Genomic DNA, 18609 nt, shown 5'->3' with positions numbered 1-18609 from the left:
TGCCACACAGGCAGATCTCATCAGTGACATCGCTGGGGACGGGGATCGCTACTTACCTGTCAGACGCGGTGATCCTGCGTCCTCCCGCCTGGCTCCACGCGTCGCGTCGAGGAATGGTCCAGGAGCTTCTTGCGCGATCAGCGATAACCAGCGGGGGAGCCGGTCGGAGGTAAGTATCACATGCAGCGATATCGCTAGCAATATCGCTGCAATGTCACAAAATCGGTGACTTTACAGCGATATTGCTAGCGATATCGCAGTGTGTAACGGGGGCTTAACATTCTTGAATTAGCTAAATTTAATAATTGTTATTAGGTTTATTATTTTTCTTTAATTTAATCTTATTACTCTTTTTACTTACCATAATTTACTCTTTTTACAAATCTTTTTGTTTATCTATGATCTATCAATCGTTTATATTTTGATGACCTATATCATTTCTATATAAATTCTAATAGTAGTATTTATACTAAACCAATCATATAACAAACATGGAAAAGAACAGAAGTGCAAATTATTTCCCTGAAGTAATTTAGTGTTAAGAGATCCAATGCCATATGTCGTTTTGCTCATCAGTACCCACTATCTCTTGTATATTAGCATTAAAACTGCTTCATAGTCGAATTCAGACTATGTGTAAATGACTAATACAGTTCCAGGGTGTTACAAATGTATGAGGCTGCCTGCTATACAGTTCTTGATCTTGTATTAAAATAGCTAACACTAATCACAACATGAAGTCAAGTGAAGAATTGATTTTATAATGCTTGGTTTTTACCTATTGCTTAACAGCAGGTCAATATTTAATCAATCACACTTTTTTTCATATGATGACATTTACTTAGGTGATTTCTCCATCCCACAAATTTCCCAGCCTCCTAACCTTGTATGATGGAAAAAACTGTAAAGCTTATGTTCTGAAAATGAGCTGAAAATAGTGCTGCACTAAGCAGAACCTGATAATGTTATTCACTCTGCCGAATAGCACTATGCAGTAATTCTATCTGTCTATCTATCTATCTATCTATCTTATATCTAACTATTTATTTTCTATGTTTAGTTTTGATAACAAAACAGCATACCCTCTTTTTAATTAATTTCATTTAATGCAGATATGCGTAATGAATAATTTCTGCCTTACATTTACTGCCTCCTGATAATTAACAAGTGACAGAAATGATACTTACTTACTTACTAATTATTTACCATAGTATGATCGAATATTTAGAAATACATTTGTACATAAAGCCGATTCCTGTTACTGGCATCTGGTTTTGTCAATCATCTTTCTGTCAAACTAAGACTGAGTTTTCATTTCAAGTGAATAAAAATACCAGGCTGCGTCAATCATCATTGTCTTTTTGCATGATATTCCGATTTTACATTTCAAATAAGACTAGCTTTGATGTCTGACTTTTACAATCGTCATCATTCATAAATGAAGAAAATATTACATATAAATGAATTGCTGTGCAGCCACCTGATTGTCTGTTGTCGTTGTTGATTGACATCAAGAACTTCTGGGATGTCACATAGTTGTTATGCTTCGGGACATTAATATCTAAAGTTAACTTATTATTGCTTAATATTGCTAATAATGAGTTTCTAAAATCAAACTTTTTTTGGAATATTATTTTTTATATTTAGCACATGAATTAAAGTTTAGCATATCTAAAAGTTGCAAATCATCAATGCATATCAAATACGTGATGCAAACAAAGCCGTAGATAGATATATGCCCTAAAGAGTCTACTTATTTATTGAAATAGGACCAAATATATTGCCTTATTCTTAACATAACATTATAATTGCTCACAGTAGGGAAGATTTTTATAATACGCCTGAAAGATTTTTCTGGAATAACTTAAAGAGTGTCTGTCACCAGAATTCTTCTTTTCCTATATTTTTGGACACATCATTATAGAATTACATAATAAATTCATTCTTTATGTGCTTTTTATTCTCTTCCAAGTAACTTACACTTCAGCAATCCTGATTTGTTTTTATGTATCTTAACTAATGAATAATGAAGAATACTACAACCATGCCCAGCTAATGGTAACAGCTAATTAGCTGGTCATGTCACCAGACATCGTCTGTTGAATATCATTGCTATAATCAGGTGAAAGCTACTGAAAATGGCCAAACTGGACACTAAAAAAAAGACAATGGTCCTTATTCATTAAAATACTTACATCAGATATCTAGTGTTACATACTTTGAAAAATTGCAAAATGTTTTCGCAATGTGAAGTTCCGCCATATTTTTCAAACTTTTAGTTTTCACTCCAATTTTGTACAGTTTTGAAAAAATAAACAGAGTTGGGGGGATGTATCATGAACAAAAATATACCAGAAAGAAAATAGCCTTACCAACACCAAGTCTGATCATAAATGCACTAGAAAGAAGCAGCAGACCCCCTTGAAAAGGCAGGGACAGCACAGGTTTTTCAAGATTTGAAGCAAGATTTGTATGAAGAACATGGATGCACATGCCACTTTTAAAACACACTTGATTCATTAAGAGGCATGAGCTTCTTAATTAATCAGGCACTTCTGACTGTACCATGCCTTTTCATCAAGACCGGAATAGACACCGCCAGTCTTGATAATTTGGGATTAATATGTTTATTTATAGAATGTCTTTTAATTTAACCCCTTCACTACCAAGGGTGGTTTGCACGTTAACTCCCGGGCCAATTTTTACTATTCTGACCACTGTCCCTTTATGAGGTCATAACTCTGAAACTCTTCCATGGATCCCGGTGATTCTGACATTGTTTTCTCGTGACATATTGTACTTCATGTTAGTGGTAAAATTTCATTCAAATAACTTGCGTTTATTTTTGAAAAAAATGGAAATTTGGCGAAAATTTTGAAAATTTCGCAATTTTCCAACTTTGAATTTTTATGCCCTTAAATCACAGTGATACGACACACAAAAAACTTAATAAATAACATTTCCCACATGTTTACTTCACATCAGCACAATTTTGGAACCAAAATTTTTTTTTGTTAGGAAGTTATAAGGGTTAAAAATTGACCAGTGATTTCTCATTTTTGCAACACCATTTTATTTTTAGGGACCACATCACATTTGAAGCCACTTTGAGGGGTCTATATGATAGAAAATACCCAAAAGAGACACCATTCTAAAAACTGCACCCCTTAAGGTGCTTAAAACCACATTCAAGAAGTTTATTAACCCTTTAGGTGCGTCACTGGAATTTTTTGAATATTTAAAAAAAAATGAACATTTAACTTTTTTTCACAAAAAAAATACTTCAGGTTCAATTTTCTTTATTTTACCAAGTGTAACAGGAGAAACTGGACTGCAAAAGTTATTGTGCAATTTGTCCTGAGTACGCTGATACCTGATATGTGGGGTGGAACCACTGTTTCGGCGCATGGCAGAGCTCAGAAGGGAAGGAGCACCGTTTGACTTTTTCAATGCAAAATTGGCTGGAATTCAGATCGGACGCCATGTCGCGTTTGGAGAGCCCCTGATGTACCTAAACAGTGGAAACCCCCCCAAGTGACCCCATTTTGGAAACTAGACCCCCCAAGGAACTTATCTAGATATGTGGTGAGAACTTTGAACCCACAAGGGCTTCAGAGAAGTTTATAACGTACAGCGGTACAATTACAAAATCATATTTTTTCCACAAAAATGATCTTTTCACCCCCAATTTTTATTTTTCCAAGGGTAACAGGACCCTAAAAGTTATTGTGCAATTTGTCCTGAGTACGCTGATACCCCGTATGTGGGTGTAAATGACTATTTGGGCGCATAGCAGAGCTCGGAAGGGAAGCAGCGCCATTTGACGTTTTTGGCTAGAATTGAGATCGGACACCATGTCGCGATTAGAAAACCCCTGATGTACCAAAACAGTGGAAACCCCCCACAAATGACACCATTTTGGAATCTAGACCCCCAAGGAACTTATCTAGATGTGTGGTGAGAACTCTGAACCCCAAGGGCTTCACAGAAGTTTATAACATACAGCCGTACAATTAGAAAATCATATTTTTTCCACAAAAATGATCTTTTCACCCTCAATTCTTAATTTTCCAAGGGTAACAGGGCCCTAAAAGATATTGTGCAATTTATCCTGAGTGCGCTGATACCCCACATGTGGGGGTAAACCACTATTTCGGTGCATGGCAGAGCTCGGAAGGGAAGCAGCACCATTTTACGTTTTTGGCTGGAATTGAGATCGGACACCATGTCGCGTTTGGAAAGCCCCTGATGTACCAAAACAGTAGAAACCCCCCACAAATGACACCATTTTGGAAACTAGACCCCCCAAGGAACTTATCTAGATGTGTGGTGAGCACTTTGAACCCCCCAGTGTTTCACAGAAGTTTATAACGCCCGGGCATGAAAATAAAAAAATCGTATTTTTTCCACAAACATCATCTTTTAGTCCCCATTTTTTTTATTTTCCCAAGGGTAACAGGAGAAATTGGACCCCAAAAGTTGTTGTCCAATTTGTCCTGAGTACGCTGACACCCCATATGTCAGAGAACACTACTGTATGGGGACACGTCGGGGCTCGGAAGGGAAGTAGTGACGTTTTGGAATGCACACTTTGATGGAATGGTCTGCGGGTGTCATGTTGCGTTTGGAGAGCCCCTAATGTACCTAAACAGTGGAAACCTACAGAAATGACCCCATTTTGGAAACTAGACCCCCTGAGGAACTTATCTAGATGTGTGATGAGCACTTTGAACCCCCAAGGGCTTCACAGAAGTTTATAATGCCCAGGCATGAAAATAAAAAAATCGTATTTTTTCCACAAACATGATCAATTAGTCTCCAATTTTTTTATTTTCCCAAGGGTAACAGGAGAAATTGGACCCCAAAAGTTGTTTTCCAATTTGTCCTGAGTACGCTGATACCTCATATGTGGGAGAAAACTACTGTATGGGCACACGTCGGGGCTCGGAAGGGAAGTAGTGACGTTTTGGAATGCAGACTTTGATGGCATGGTCTGCGGGTGTCATGTTGCTTTTGGAGAGCCCCTGATGTACCTAAACAGTGGAAACCCCCAACAACTGACCCCATTTTGGAAACTAGACCCCCTAATGAACTTATCTAGATGTGTGGTGAGCACTTTGAACCCCCCCAGTGCTTCACAGGAGTTTATATGACCGGCGTGAAAATAAAAATATCGTATTTTTTCAACAAACATCATCTCTTAGTCCCCATTTTTTTTATTTTCCCAAGGGTAACAGGAGAAATTGGACCCCAAAAGTTGTTGTCCAATTTGTCCTGAGTACGCTGATACCTCATATCTGGGAGAAAACTACTGTATGGGCACACGTCGGGGCTCGGAAGGGAAGTAGTGACGTTTTGGAATGCAGACTTTGATGGATTGGTCTGCGGGTGTCATGTGCGTTTGGAGAGCCCCTGATGTACCTAAACTATTGAAACTCCCCACTAGTGACCCCATTTTGGAAACTAGACCCCCCACGGAACTTATCTAGATGTGTGGTGAGCACTTTGAACCCCCAAGTGCTTCACAGAAGTTTATAACGCCTGGGCGTGAAAATAAAAAAATCATTTTTTTCCGCAAAAATGATATTTTTGCCCCCAATTTTTTATTTTCCTAAGGGTAACAGGAGAAATTGGACCCCAAAAGTTGTTTTGTAATTTGTCCTGAGTAGGCTGATACCCCATATGTGGGGGTAAAACACTGTTTGGGCGCATGGCAGAGCTTGGAAGGGAAGGAGCACCATTTGACTTTTTCAACGCAGATTGGCTGGAATTGAGATCAGACGCCATGTTGCCTTTGGAGAGCACCTGATGTGCCCAAACAGTGGACACCCCATTATACCTCCAACCCTAACCCCAACACACTCCTAACCCTAATCTGAGCCCTAACCCTAGCCCTAACCCTAGCCCTAACCCTAGCCCTAACCCTAGCCCTAGCCCTAGCCCTAACCCTAACCCTAACCCTATCCCTAACCCTAGCCCTAACCCTAACCCTAATGGGAAAATGGAAATAAATACATTTTCTTTTAGCTTTATTATTTTTCCCTAACTAAGGGGGTGATGAAGGGGGGTTTGATTTACTATTTATGGCAGTTTTTATGTTTGGCGGCTGTCACACACTAAAAGATGCTTTTTATTGTAAAAATAGTTTTTGCATCACCACATATTGAGAGCTATAATTTTTCCGTATTTTGACCCACCGAGTCATGTGAGGTCTTATTTTTTGCGGTACGAGTTGACGTTTTCATTGGTACCATTTTCGGGCACGTGACATTTTTTGATCGCTTTTTATTCCGATTTTTGGGACGCAGAATGAACAAAAACCAGCGTTTCATGAATTTCTTTTGGGTGGTGCGTTTACACCGTTCCGCGTGCGATAAAATTGATAAAGCGGTTTTATTCTTTGGGTCAGTACGGTTACAGGGATACCTCACTTAGGTTGTTTTTTTATGTTTTGTCGGTTTTTTGCAATGAAAACAATTTTATGTAAAAAATAATTATTTTTGCATCGCTTTATTCTGTGAGCTATAACTTTTTTATTTTTTTGCGGATGACGCTGTATGGCGGCTCGTTTTTTGCTGGACAAGATGATGTTTTCAGCGGTACAATGGATATTTATATGTGTCTTTTTGATCGCGCATTATTGAACTTTTTGTTCGGTGGTATGATAATAAATCATTATTTTTTGCTTCGTTTTTTATTTTTATTTTTTAAGGGGTTCGCTAAAGGGGTTAACTAATGGGACAGTTTTATAGGGCGGGTTGCTACGGACGCGGCGATACCAAATATGTGTACTTTTATTGCTTTTTTTTTTTTTGAAAAAATGGATTTATTGGGGAATATTTTTATTTTTTACTAATTTATTTAGCGATTTTTTTTAAAATTACTTTTATCACTTTTTTTTTTTTTTTACTTTATTACCTTGTCCCAGGTGGGACATCACTGTCCTGTGACAGATCGCTGATCTGTCACATCACAGATCACTGTGACAGATCAGCAATCTGTCACAGGCAGTTCTGCAGACTTCCTCATGCCTGCGCTTTGCAGGCAGTGAGGAAGTCAGCTCCCTACAGGCCCCCGAAGTCCCCTGTAGGGAAAGAGACCCCCGCAGCAGCGCTGCACATTGCGCTGCCGTGGGGGGCTCAGGGAAGCAAGGAGGGAGCCCCCTCCCTGCTGATGCTTCCTTTTAACCCCCGGTACACCGCGATCGCGTTTGATCGCGGTGTACAAGGGGTCAACGTGTCGGGGGCGGTCCGTGACCGCCCCTGACACATTGTGCCGGGTGTCAGCTGTGATAATCAGCTGACACCCGGCCGCGATCAGCGCGCTCACCACGTGGGCGCCGCTGATCGCTGGGACGTAATATTCCGTCCATGGTAATTAGGTCCAGGGTCACATGGATGGAATATTACGTCCATTGTAGGTAAGGGGTTAACATCTACATCATGCACTGATGAGCAAAAGGGTAACAATGTTTTGAACTTTTGACATTCATGCTCCATATGCATTCACTACTGTTTTGAACGCGAGACTACCATCATTTTGTCTATCTCATATATAAATTTGACTTGCAACTATTTTGTGTATGACTAGTTACTGTATTTTTCCGACCATAAGACGCACTTTTTTCCCTCAAAATTTTTGGGGAAAGTGGGGGGTGCGTCTTATGGTCACAATACACGGTACTAACCTGGTGGCTGGTGGCAGCGGGCGGGGCTCTGCGGTGTGGTGGTGGCAGCGGGCTGTGGTCCGGTGCAGGGGCGGCGGCTCCGCCGGCATTTCTTCGCAGCCCGGAGGACTCCGCACTTCCCTTGCTGGCCGCCGCCATGTTGCGGTGGCCTCCGGGAGCATGGATGCCGGGTATATGGCCGCCGGTCCGGGGACGGCGCATGCGCAGCTTCAGATCTCATCCAGAGATCTCGGGGGACGAGATCTCGTTGCCGAGATTTGAATCTCGTTCCCCGAGATCTGGGGACGAGATCTGATCCTGCGCATGCGCCGTCCCCGGACCGGCGGCCATATTCCCGGCGTCCATGCTCCCAGAGGCCACCGCAACATGGCGGCGGCCAGCAAGGGAAGTGCGGAGGCCTCCGGGTTGCGAAAAAATGCCGGCGGAGCCGCCGCCCCTGCACCGGAGCACAGCCCGCTGCCACCACCGCAGAGCCCACCTGCCCCAGCCCCAGCACAGCTGCCCCTGCCTCAGCACTGCTGCCCCTGCCCCAGCACAGCTGCCCCTGCCCCAGCACAGCTGCCCCTGCCCCAGCACAGCTGCCCCTGCCTCAGCACAGCTGCCCCAGCCCCAGCACTGCTGCCCCTGCCCCAGCACAGCTGCCCCTGCCTCAGCACAGCTGCCCCACCACTGCTGCCCCTGCCCCAGCACTGCTGCCCTTGCCCCAGCACAGCTGCCCCTGCCTCAGCACAGCTGCCCCTGCCCCAGCACTGCTGCCCCAGCCCCAGCACTGCTGCCCCTGCCTCAGCACAGCTGCCCCTGCCCCAGCACAGCTGCCCCTGCCCCAGCACAGCTGCCCCTGCCTCAGCACAGCTGCCCCAGCCCCAGCACTGCTGCCCCTGCCCCAGCACAGCTGCCCCTGCCTCAGCACAGCTGCCCCAGCCCCAGCACAGCTGCCCCTACCCCAGCGCAGCTGCCCCAGCACAACCAACCTGCCCCAGCACTGAGCCGCCACTGCACGAGCCTGGACCACTGAATGACCCCTGTGACTACTTCTCCACCTGTGCCGGATCCCTTCCCAGGTAAGCTGAATTCGGACTGTAAGACGGACCCCCATTTGACACATTATTTTTTTTCCCTATTTTCGTACTGAAAATTGGGGTGCGTCTTATGGTCCGGTGCGTCTTATAGTCCGAAAAATACGGTATACAGATTCTTGTCATGTCACTGCACTGTTACCATTTTGCTCTTAAAAATGTAATCTTAATTTGTATTATTTTGTTAGTATTTTGTAAATCTACCTTTGGCTTTCAACACTGCCTGAATCCTTCTGAGAATGCTCTTGCTCAAATGCAAGCATTCGTCGACCAAAATCTGATCCCATGTCTCTTCTACACGTTTCCAAAGTTGTTGCATGCTGATCGACTCACATGAGTATGTATACAGTTTTTTCTTCAACTCTACCACCAAGTGTTGAAAGGGCTGTGGCCTGGAGACTGTGGGGGCCAATCTAGCACCTCTACTTCATTGTCAAGTAACCATTTGTTCACCAATCTCAATGTATGTGTCAGGTCGATGTTCCTCTGGAACGCTGTCATCCTTTACACTCACATAGTACTTAAGTGTATATAGTAACTCATCTTATAGAATACTGACATATACAGTAGCTTAGCATTTAGACCTCCATCGATCCTGGTCTGAACACTATCGATTCTTGCTTTGATGTCTGTAATCTCACTATTATGAAGCATAAGAGCCATCTCCACTGCTGTGGTTGTCACTTCAGAAATGACCTTGTGATGACCTGACTTGTTGACTCTGATATTTTGCCTTGATGTCCACCTTCAGTAGTGGATAGCGAGATATGGAGGCTGAAAGTCAAAAGTTCATAACATTGTTACCGATTTGCTCATCAATGTATGTTGTGTCCATGTTTTTGATGCTGGTTTGTACATTGAGCCTGCATCTTTCCCAGCATATGTCGACTCATTTAATTAGAAATCATGTGCCTCTAACAGCTGCAGGTAGAGCAAATCCCCACCGGCAGCTGTTAACCTGTTAAATCCTACAGTCAATCCCTGACAGTGGCATTTAACAAGCACCAGCAAGGTTATTCCACCTGCCCATCGGCACGCCCGTGACAAGAACAAGGGGTGCTGATGGGTTGTCATGACAGCCAGGGTTGTGCTGATGACCTCTGTGGCTGTCATTATAACCATGATTTCTGCTATACATAGCACAAGCGATCGGATGATTGCAGCTCTAAGTCCCCCAAAGAACTATTAAATACAGTGGAAAGTTAAAAAAAGGTTTTAAAAAATATGAAAAAAATAAAAAACACAAACCACCCCTTTTGCACCACTGAAAATAAAACAATTAAAAAATAAAAAATCACATATTTGGTATTGCTACATACAAGCTTTTTTCTATACAGTCAATGAGATTAATAAAATCTACATAGTTTAATACGTAACAGTTCTTTTAAATGGAATCAAATAGAGGGTAAATTGTGTGCATGGTATGTATACGTATACTAAGCCTAATAGCCAATGCCCTGCCTTTGTTTTATATATTACCTTGTATTATCACTACAAATACATGTTAAATGTAACAGGAGAATATTTAGAGCTGGGGAGATCTTATGTGTGGGGGATATTTACTGTGGTGGGAGAAATTTACTGTGTGTGGGGGGAGATTTACTGTTTTAAGGACACAAGTTTGGGGAGAAGGTAAGTGACAGGGGCAGACACAATGTGAGGAGTGGCAGAAATTTAAAGACACAATATGGGGAGCAAGGGGGTAGATGGAGGGCATTTATGAGGAAACAATATGGGTGATGGGAGCAGACACAGTATGGTGAGTGGAGGAATGGGTGCGGACACAGTATGGTAAGTGGGGAGAAGGGTGAAAACACAGTATAGTAAGTGGGAGGATGGATGCAGACACAGTATGATGAGTGGGGGTGCAGACACAGTATGAGTTGGGGGTGGGTGCAGACACAGTATGATGATTGGAGGGGTGGGTGAGGACCCAGTATGATGAGTGTGGGAGGTGGGTGTGGACAGAGTATCGTGAGTGGGGGTGGGTGCTGCCATAGTATGAGGAGCAAGAGGATAAAAGTTTATTGACACAGTTAGGGGAGCAAGGGTGCTGGGATGGGTGCAGACACTGTATGGGGAGTTGAGGGGATGTGTGAGGAGGCAGTTTGGAGATTGAGAGGGTAAATGTATGAAGAGGGAGGGGGAAACATGTGAGGCGACTATTAAGGAGAATAGTGAGAGGAGACAGTATGGGGGGAGAAAAGTGTGAGTGGGCACAGAATAAAGACTGAGTAGTGTGAGGGGGTAGCATGACGGGACAGTGTAGGTGCACAGCCAGAAAGGTATAGTAAGCCAAGGAGGAAGAGTGTGGTGAGGGGACAAACCATAGATACTGGGCCCTAAAGGGAGGACACAGTGTGAGATGATAATGTGAAGAGGTGAACCATTTTGTCTGGACAAAATGAAGAAGAAAAGAAAGGGAATGACTCCAGAGCTAACATCATCTATAAGGTACCTGGATGATTTTTTTTAGTGATACTGGCTAATTTTCATATTTTTATTTATGTTAGAAGCATTAAAGGGGTTGTCCAAGTTTGTGATGAATCTGCAGTCAGTCTATGTGACTGCAGACTTTTGACTTCTCGAAGTGTGCACCGCATGCTGTCAGGATTCTCTCATGTTGGTGATTTGCATACATGCAGTCATGTGCTGACTATACATGCGTGACCTCACTCAGTGAAAATGAATTGAGTGACACTGTACATGTCTAGTCAGCATGCGGCCAGAAAAATACAAATCATACTTGTGCAAGGGAGAATCCTAAAAGTGTGCAGTGTATGAACTGTGAGAATTCAGAAGCCTGCAGTCACATAGAGTGACTGCAGAATTTCATCTGAAATCTGTACAGACCCTTTAATTATAAAATAAAGCCCTGTAGAATGCCATTCCTAACAGTGCGTGATATACTTACTGTCAGAATTCAGTTCGGCTTGCTGGTTCCAGCAGTCATCACTTGGCTACTTCACTTATATGCCATTTTCCGTCTTATGGTCACTTTGACAACTAGCTTCTCTTTCTGCTTCTTTTCTTTTCACTGAACATTGAAACATTGAGGGAATTAGGAAGAGCAACTCGTCGCCACGTGACTAAGTGTGCAAATTGCATATGTCCTTGTGGAGGAGGGGCGCCAAACTGAATTTTGGGTCCCAGGTGCCAGAAAACCTAAATATATCTTTGCGTTGACCAGGGTTCCCCAACTCCAGTCCTCAAGGCCTGCTAACAGATCATGTTTTCAGGATTTCCTTAGTATTGCTCAGGTGATAATTGCATACATGATCTGTTGGTGGGCCTTGAGGACTGGAGTTGGGGAACCCTGGCGTAGACTACCTTAATTCTCTAAAGTGTGAATTTCTCTATTTCATAGTGGTTCTTAGTGAATTCATAATTCATAGTGAATCAATTCTTCAATCCCTACTGATAAGTCTTGCTTATGGAGTATACTGGTCTCTACTTTTCTTGTATGAGTAGTAATTTATAAGTAACGCATAGGAAATGATTGCTTTTACCAATACTTCTGCCTAACATTGTGAAACACTCAAAGCCTCTCTGTAAAAGACGTGCTCATCCCATGATGAGAGACTTCATTGAAAAGACAACCTGGTGTGGGACTTTGCTGTCTAGTCTTCAACAAGCCTGAATATCCAGGCTGGTCAATTCTATCTGAGAATGAATATCTCATCTCTAAAATCACTATAAATTCCAATGTTTTGCAGTACTTTGCAGCTTACATCAGGTAAGATATAATAGTCCTTTATGTATTCATCCATTTTCTTTAAGTTTATGTAAAGTTGTCACGCACAAATAATTTCAGTTGAATATTCCTGTTGTAATAGCGGTTAAAGAAATGACATGAATAACTAAGTGCAGCATTTGAGAAAGAACATGTTAAGTAGAAACGATTACATAAATAACAGACATAAATTACCGATAAAGTTTGAAACTATCACATTTTCATTTCTTTGCATTTCTGTTTTGTTTCTCTACATATCAATAAAATCATTGATATGGTTGTAGATTCACTTATGTTTCCTTCACTTCAGGGAAGGGAGGAGGAAACAAATTTTCTCATTTAGTTTTAGACATATTTGTCAACTGTTTAACCCCTTCCAACCATGGTTAATTTTAGTGTTTCCTTGGCTGTTCTTTTTACACCATTCATTGAACAGTAAAAATAACCCGATAACTTGATTTTTCAGGTCACATTATGAAGACTGTGATACTCAACTTGCAAAGATTTTTTTATTTGTATGGAAAAAAAAGAGTGTCATCATTTTCGGAGACCTTTAACATTTTAACATTTTTTATTGATGGATTTGTGTGAGGTACTGTTTTTTTTTCAGAGGGCTAGATTATTTATTGATACCATGTTGGATTATAGATTCAATTTATATAGGATTTTATTGCATTTTTGGGAAATGTCCAATGATTGAAAAATGGCAATTCTTGCATTTTGACATTTTTTTGTTTCCAGCATTTACTGCGTAGATGAAACAATTTTGTATTTTGATAGGTTAGGCTTTTATGAAATCAGCAATGCAAAACATATTCTTTATTTTTTTTCTTTATTTTTAAAAGGGGAGAAATATAAAAATTAAAATTTTTAACATATACATTTATTTTTATATATTTAAATTTAATTTCTTTTAGTCCTTTAATGGTACTTGAACTTGGAGTTTTATACTTGTGCAATATACTACAATACTATAATATTGTAATAAGCAAAAAAAAGTGATGCAAAGTAACCCTTTTAACAGTTGCTGTAGCATGAAAAGTGTCTAAAAATTTACCAAGTTTAGAACACAGTATGAGTCACCATAATGAATTTTTGCGCTTTTGACTAAATAATGTAAAAGATTAGACACTCTGATTATAATCTTCTACAAATGTGTACAATATGATAATGAATTCATACTGAATTAGAAGTATTTAATGAAAAGCTCAATTTTTATGTCTTTTTCGCTGTTTCAGACAGATATACAGATTATTCAGAATGATAGTAGCCATCAACCGAAATGTAACTGTTTTCCTGGATTGAAATGAGAATGAACTAAAAGGTAAAAATAGGTAAAAATTACAAAATTAGTAAATCACAACATCTACTAGAATGTATGGTAATGGCATAAATCTGTCAAATAATAAAATGTTTAGAAATTAAATTTTGCCATTAGATCCAATTTTCATTCTACTGTATTTGTACTATAATCTGGCCTTCTATAGCAGAACTGTTTTGAATCCAAATATGCTATTGTATCACTGGTAGCCAACAGCTAGACACAGAGGACACAAGTCAAAGATAGAGTAAGAGGACATTTATGCTACAGCCTTTTGAACCTGCATATTTTTTTATTGAGGAAGAGACATTAGAATTGTTTTTTTCACATTAGTTCTCCAATTCACACTTCAATAGTTTCAATGTAAAAAGGTAAGAAAAAACTTACTAGGCCACAGATGTTACTTTCCCTTATTTAAATAATACGGGTAAAGTGTCACCTTGATGCGCTGCTGATGGATATAGACGGCCAGACGGTAAACTTTCAAAACTTTATTTAAACAGATTTTATAGGTCAACGCGTTTCAAGGACAACACATGATCTCTTAATCAGGACAAAACCGTTCCCTTATTTGGCACTTCTTTCATATTGAGATGGTATATTTTTTGATTATGTTTGCAGCTTCTCCTGCTACTGGCCATACATTTTCTCTGAAATGGCAAATAAATTCTTGAATATGTAAAACACAGATGGACCGACTCAGCAAGAGGGTGAGACTTTTGTTTAGTAACTCCTTGCTTTTTCTAAGGGCTTGTTTACACTGGCTGACCCAGGGCAACCATAGAAGCCCTGTTATTTAGGTAAGCCACACTTCTAATGTGAACTAAAGAATCATTAATAGATTGTTCTGTGCATACAGAATATCATTGTTCTCGGCAGCACATGTCCTGTTTGCACAGGATGATGTGCTGCCAAGAATTATGATTTAAAATTAAGCTGAAAAATAATTTTACACAATTAACAATCTCATTCATTTGGTGACTGACATCCTATTAGTATCAAGTGATTACTGGGAAAAGAAAAGATAATTGCATTTTTGGGACCTATAGTCTACTCTCTTATCTACACAACTTCCTCTGTTACTCCACATCACTCTAGTCACAAAACACATTTCTGACCATCTTTTACAGTCTATGATGCTGCAGAGTCAAAAAACAACATACATTGCTCTATACGTAATGCAAAGAAATATGCTAAAGGGGTTTTCAAATTTTAGAAAATTGGTTTCCAACTGATCAGGTAGAAGTACAAAAAATAAAGATAGCACTTCCTCTCCCTCAGTCGAGTGCTGGTTCCCCACAGTTTCTTTCATGTCTGTATTTTGACTGCAGTAGAAACATCATGACTACAGCATGCCATGTTGCTTTTGCCAATAATTGTAACCAAACCAATACTGCCTTTGCTGACAGCACAATCTATCGAGCTAAGTTATTGGCTGCAGCCGGAATGCATAGTATATTTATAATGTCACTACTACAGAGAAAACACATGCACCAGAGCAGCGGTGTAGAGTTGGTGTTGGCACCGGACCTGGGGAGGTTGAGTACTATATTTGTTTTTTACTGCTGTATGATCAGTAGTTGTAGATTAATTCTCTTTACTATATCCTTTACTGTGGGTCCAATACTGTATAGTTGCCCTCAACCGCCAAATTTTAAGAAAATTTTGGATCAGTTATAAATCAGACTTTAAAGTTACGGTATGTAAAAATAACGAAGTTATACTTCAAAATTTGCCATCAAATAATATTTTAACTTTTCTTACAAGTAAGGAACTTATTTTTTTTCATAAAATCACCCAAAACAGAGTCAATGTCATGGTGCTGTGATATTTTAGCGAGCCATCATTATTTTCTTCATTACAATGCTACTGAATAACCTTCAACAATAATATTTTTTTCAGTAGAATAATTTAGCTATTTTTCTAGTTCATGTTAGTACTATGTTATATGAAGTTCTACCGCACCTTTCTAATCAAACACTTGCTTTTATCTTTCCTCATAAAGGAATTGAAATGGCTTCTTTCAGGCTTCTGTTGCCTCCGGGGAGATAAGGACCCTGCGGTTAACAGGATGAAAGATTTTTGTTTAGAAAATTTTATTTAGACAATGAAAAATGACCTCTGTAAACTCAAAGCTATCTTATTTTGGGGGCTTTAGGCTTCTGGCAGATAAATCAATTGGACCCTTGGGAAAGAAGAAAAAAAATATCGCAGTAGCAATGTAAGAGCAATGCTGTACATTTATGTATGAGAGTTCAGAGAAGAATATGACATTATTTTTAAAAAATTAGGACATTTTGTAATATTTCATTTTAGGTTATTTGCAAATTTAATCTTGTTGATTTACAATATATGATATTTATCTTGTATAACATAGACTTTAATACAGATGTAAGTACGTATTTTCAGATTCTCTTCAGTAGACTGATAACACCTTTATATAGTCCAATATAATTATATTTTTATACTTTTCTCTTTTGATTTAAAGGTGAAGTAGTCAGCCCTTTTTATCTGTGCTAAGTACAGTGTATTCTGGGTAGCAGGAGGAAAATCAATATTATGATTAACTGCTCTTTTTTGGATAAATTATTTTGTTGTTGGTTGCCTGCTAATAAGTTGTCTAAGAAAAACTCCAGCAGATAACCAGAAGTGGTTTTGCACGTCTGCTTAGCCCCGAGGTTCTTGCAGGTCCTCACAGCATGAATTTGCACTGCATGTTTGCTTTCTAAGGAGGAAATTTTGCACTTTGAAATTTGTTTTATACTCATGTCATGTGGAGTGCAAAATTAAGGTGAAAAGTTATGCAGAAGTAAATCGTGAGCTCGACAAGTTAGCAAATCAAGAGACAGCTACTTAACATGTATTGATGCTCAGTTGTTATTAATGGGATAGTAACTCTTTGGAGTCTGATTGAAAGGGTGAAAATATCAAGTAAATGAGTTGAATTCTGAAAACTTTCACTTTTGTATCTAGGTTTTTAAAAAAAATATTCAAAATTTATGACATTTAGCATACCGCTACACAGGGATCTAAAGCACCCCTCCATTTTTTTCATTTGACCGCTTGGGGTGGGCTTAAAATTCAAGTCCCCTGCCCCCTGTCTGTTACTCACCTTCCGACATCTTTTACCTGTTTTCGCCACCGCTCTGGTCCAGTGTTTGCTGGAGCGAAACTGAGGTCACTAATTAATAGGAAAAAAAGTATTCAAAACAGGCAAAAACATTTTTCCCAATATATCCACTCTATTAGATACATAAACTACATATAAAAACAACATAAAGACAAGGACATATAAAATATTAAAAAAAGATCAAGAAGGAGGAAGGGTATTATTCTATATATATTTTATACTAGCTGAAGAGCCCGGCGCTGCCCGGGCATAGTAACTAACTGTGGTTAGTTATAACAAATTATAATTATCTTCCATCCCATAGTCCCATGCCCATATACCCATCATACATATCCACGATCCCATAGGCCCGTGCCCACATACCCATCATACATATCCTCCATCCCATAGTCGAGTGCCCATATACCCATCACACATCCTCCATCCCATAGTCCCATGCCCATATACCCATCATACATGTTCTCCATCCCATAGTCCCATGCCCATATACCCATCATACATATTCTCCATCCCATAGTCCCATGCCCATATACCCATCATATATATTCGCCGAATGCCCATAAACCCATCAAACATCCTTCATCTCATAGTCCCATGCTCATATACCCATCATACATAATAATAATAATAATAAATTTTATTTTTATAGCGCCGACATATTCCGCAGCACTTTACATATCAGAGGGGATTTGTACAGACAATAGAAATTACAGCATAACAATAATCACATACAGTAGATTATAACAAATAACAAGAGGAGTGAGGGCCCTGCTCGCAAGCTTACAGTCTATGAGGAAAGAGGGAGACACGAAAGGTGGGTGGTAACAGTTGCTCTGATTGTATGGACCAGCCATAATGTTAAGTGTGTAACAGTACAGACACAGAGGGCTAATGGATGCATAAAGCATGTGGGAACATGATGCTGGGAACCTGGTTATGGTAAAACTTTTGGCTCTGCCACACAGGGATAGGTTAGGTTAATGTGTTGAGGCGATAGGCCAGTCTGAATAAATGCGTTTTCAGGACACGCTTAAAATTGTGGGGATTGGGGACTAATTGTATTGACCTGGGAAGTGCATTCCAAAGAATTGGCGCCGCACGTGTAAAGTCTTGGAGACGGGAGTGGGAGGTTCTGACTATTGAGGATACTAACCTCAGGTCATCAGCAGAACGGAGGGCGCGGGTAGGGTGGTATACTGAAACAAGGGAGGAGATGTAGGGTGGTGCTGAGCCATGGAGGGCTTTGTGGGTGAGGGTAATAAGTTTATACTGAATTCTGGAGTGGATGGGTAGCCAGTGTAATGACTGGCACAAGGTAGAGGCATCGGTGTAACGATTGGCGAGGAATATGATCCTGGCTGCAGCATTCAAGACAGATTGGAGAGGGGAGAGTTTGGTAAGAGGGAGACCGATTAGAAGAGAGTTACAATAGTCGAGACGAGAATGAATAAGAGAAACAGTAAGAGTTTTTGCAGAGTCAAAAGTAAGAAAAGGTCGAATTCTAGAAATGTTTTTGAGGTGCAGATGACAAGAGCGAGCCAGTGATCGAATGTGGGGGGCAAAGGAAAGCCCGGAATCAAGTATGACCCCAAGACAGCGGGCATGTTGCTGGGGAGTAATAGTGGAACCACACACAGAAATAGCAATGTCGGGTATAGGTAC

The sequence above is a fragment of the Dendrobates tinctorius genome, unplaced genomic scaffold (assembly GCF_039654945.1).
Source record: "Dendrobates tinctorius isolate UK_male_01 unplaced genomic scaffold, ASM3965494v1 ptg000111l, whole genome shotgun sequence".
Lineage (NCBI taxonomy): Eukaryota > Metazoa > Chordata > Amphibia > Anura > Dendrobatidae > Dendrobates > Dendrobates tinctorius.
Note: the sequence above shows the minus strand (reverse complement) of the source record.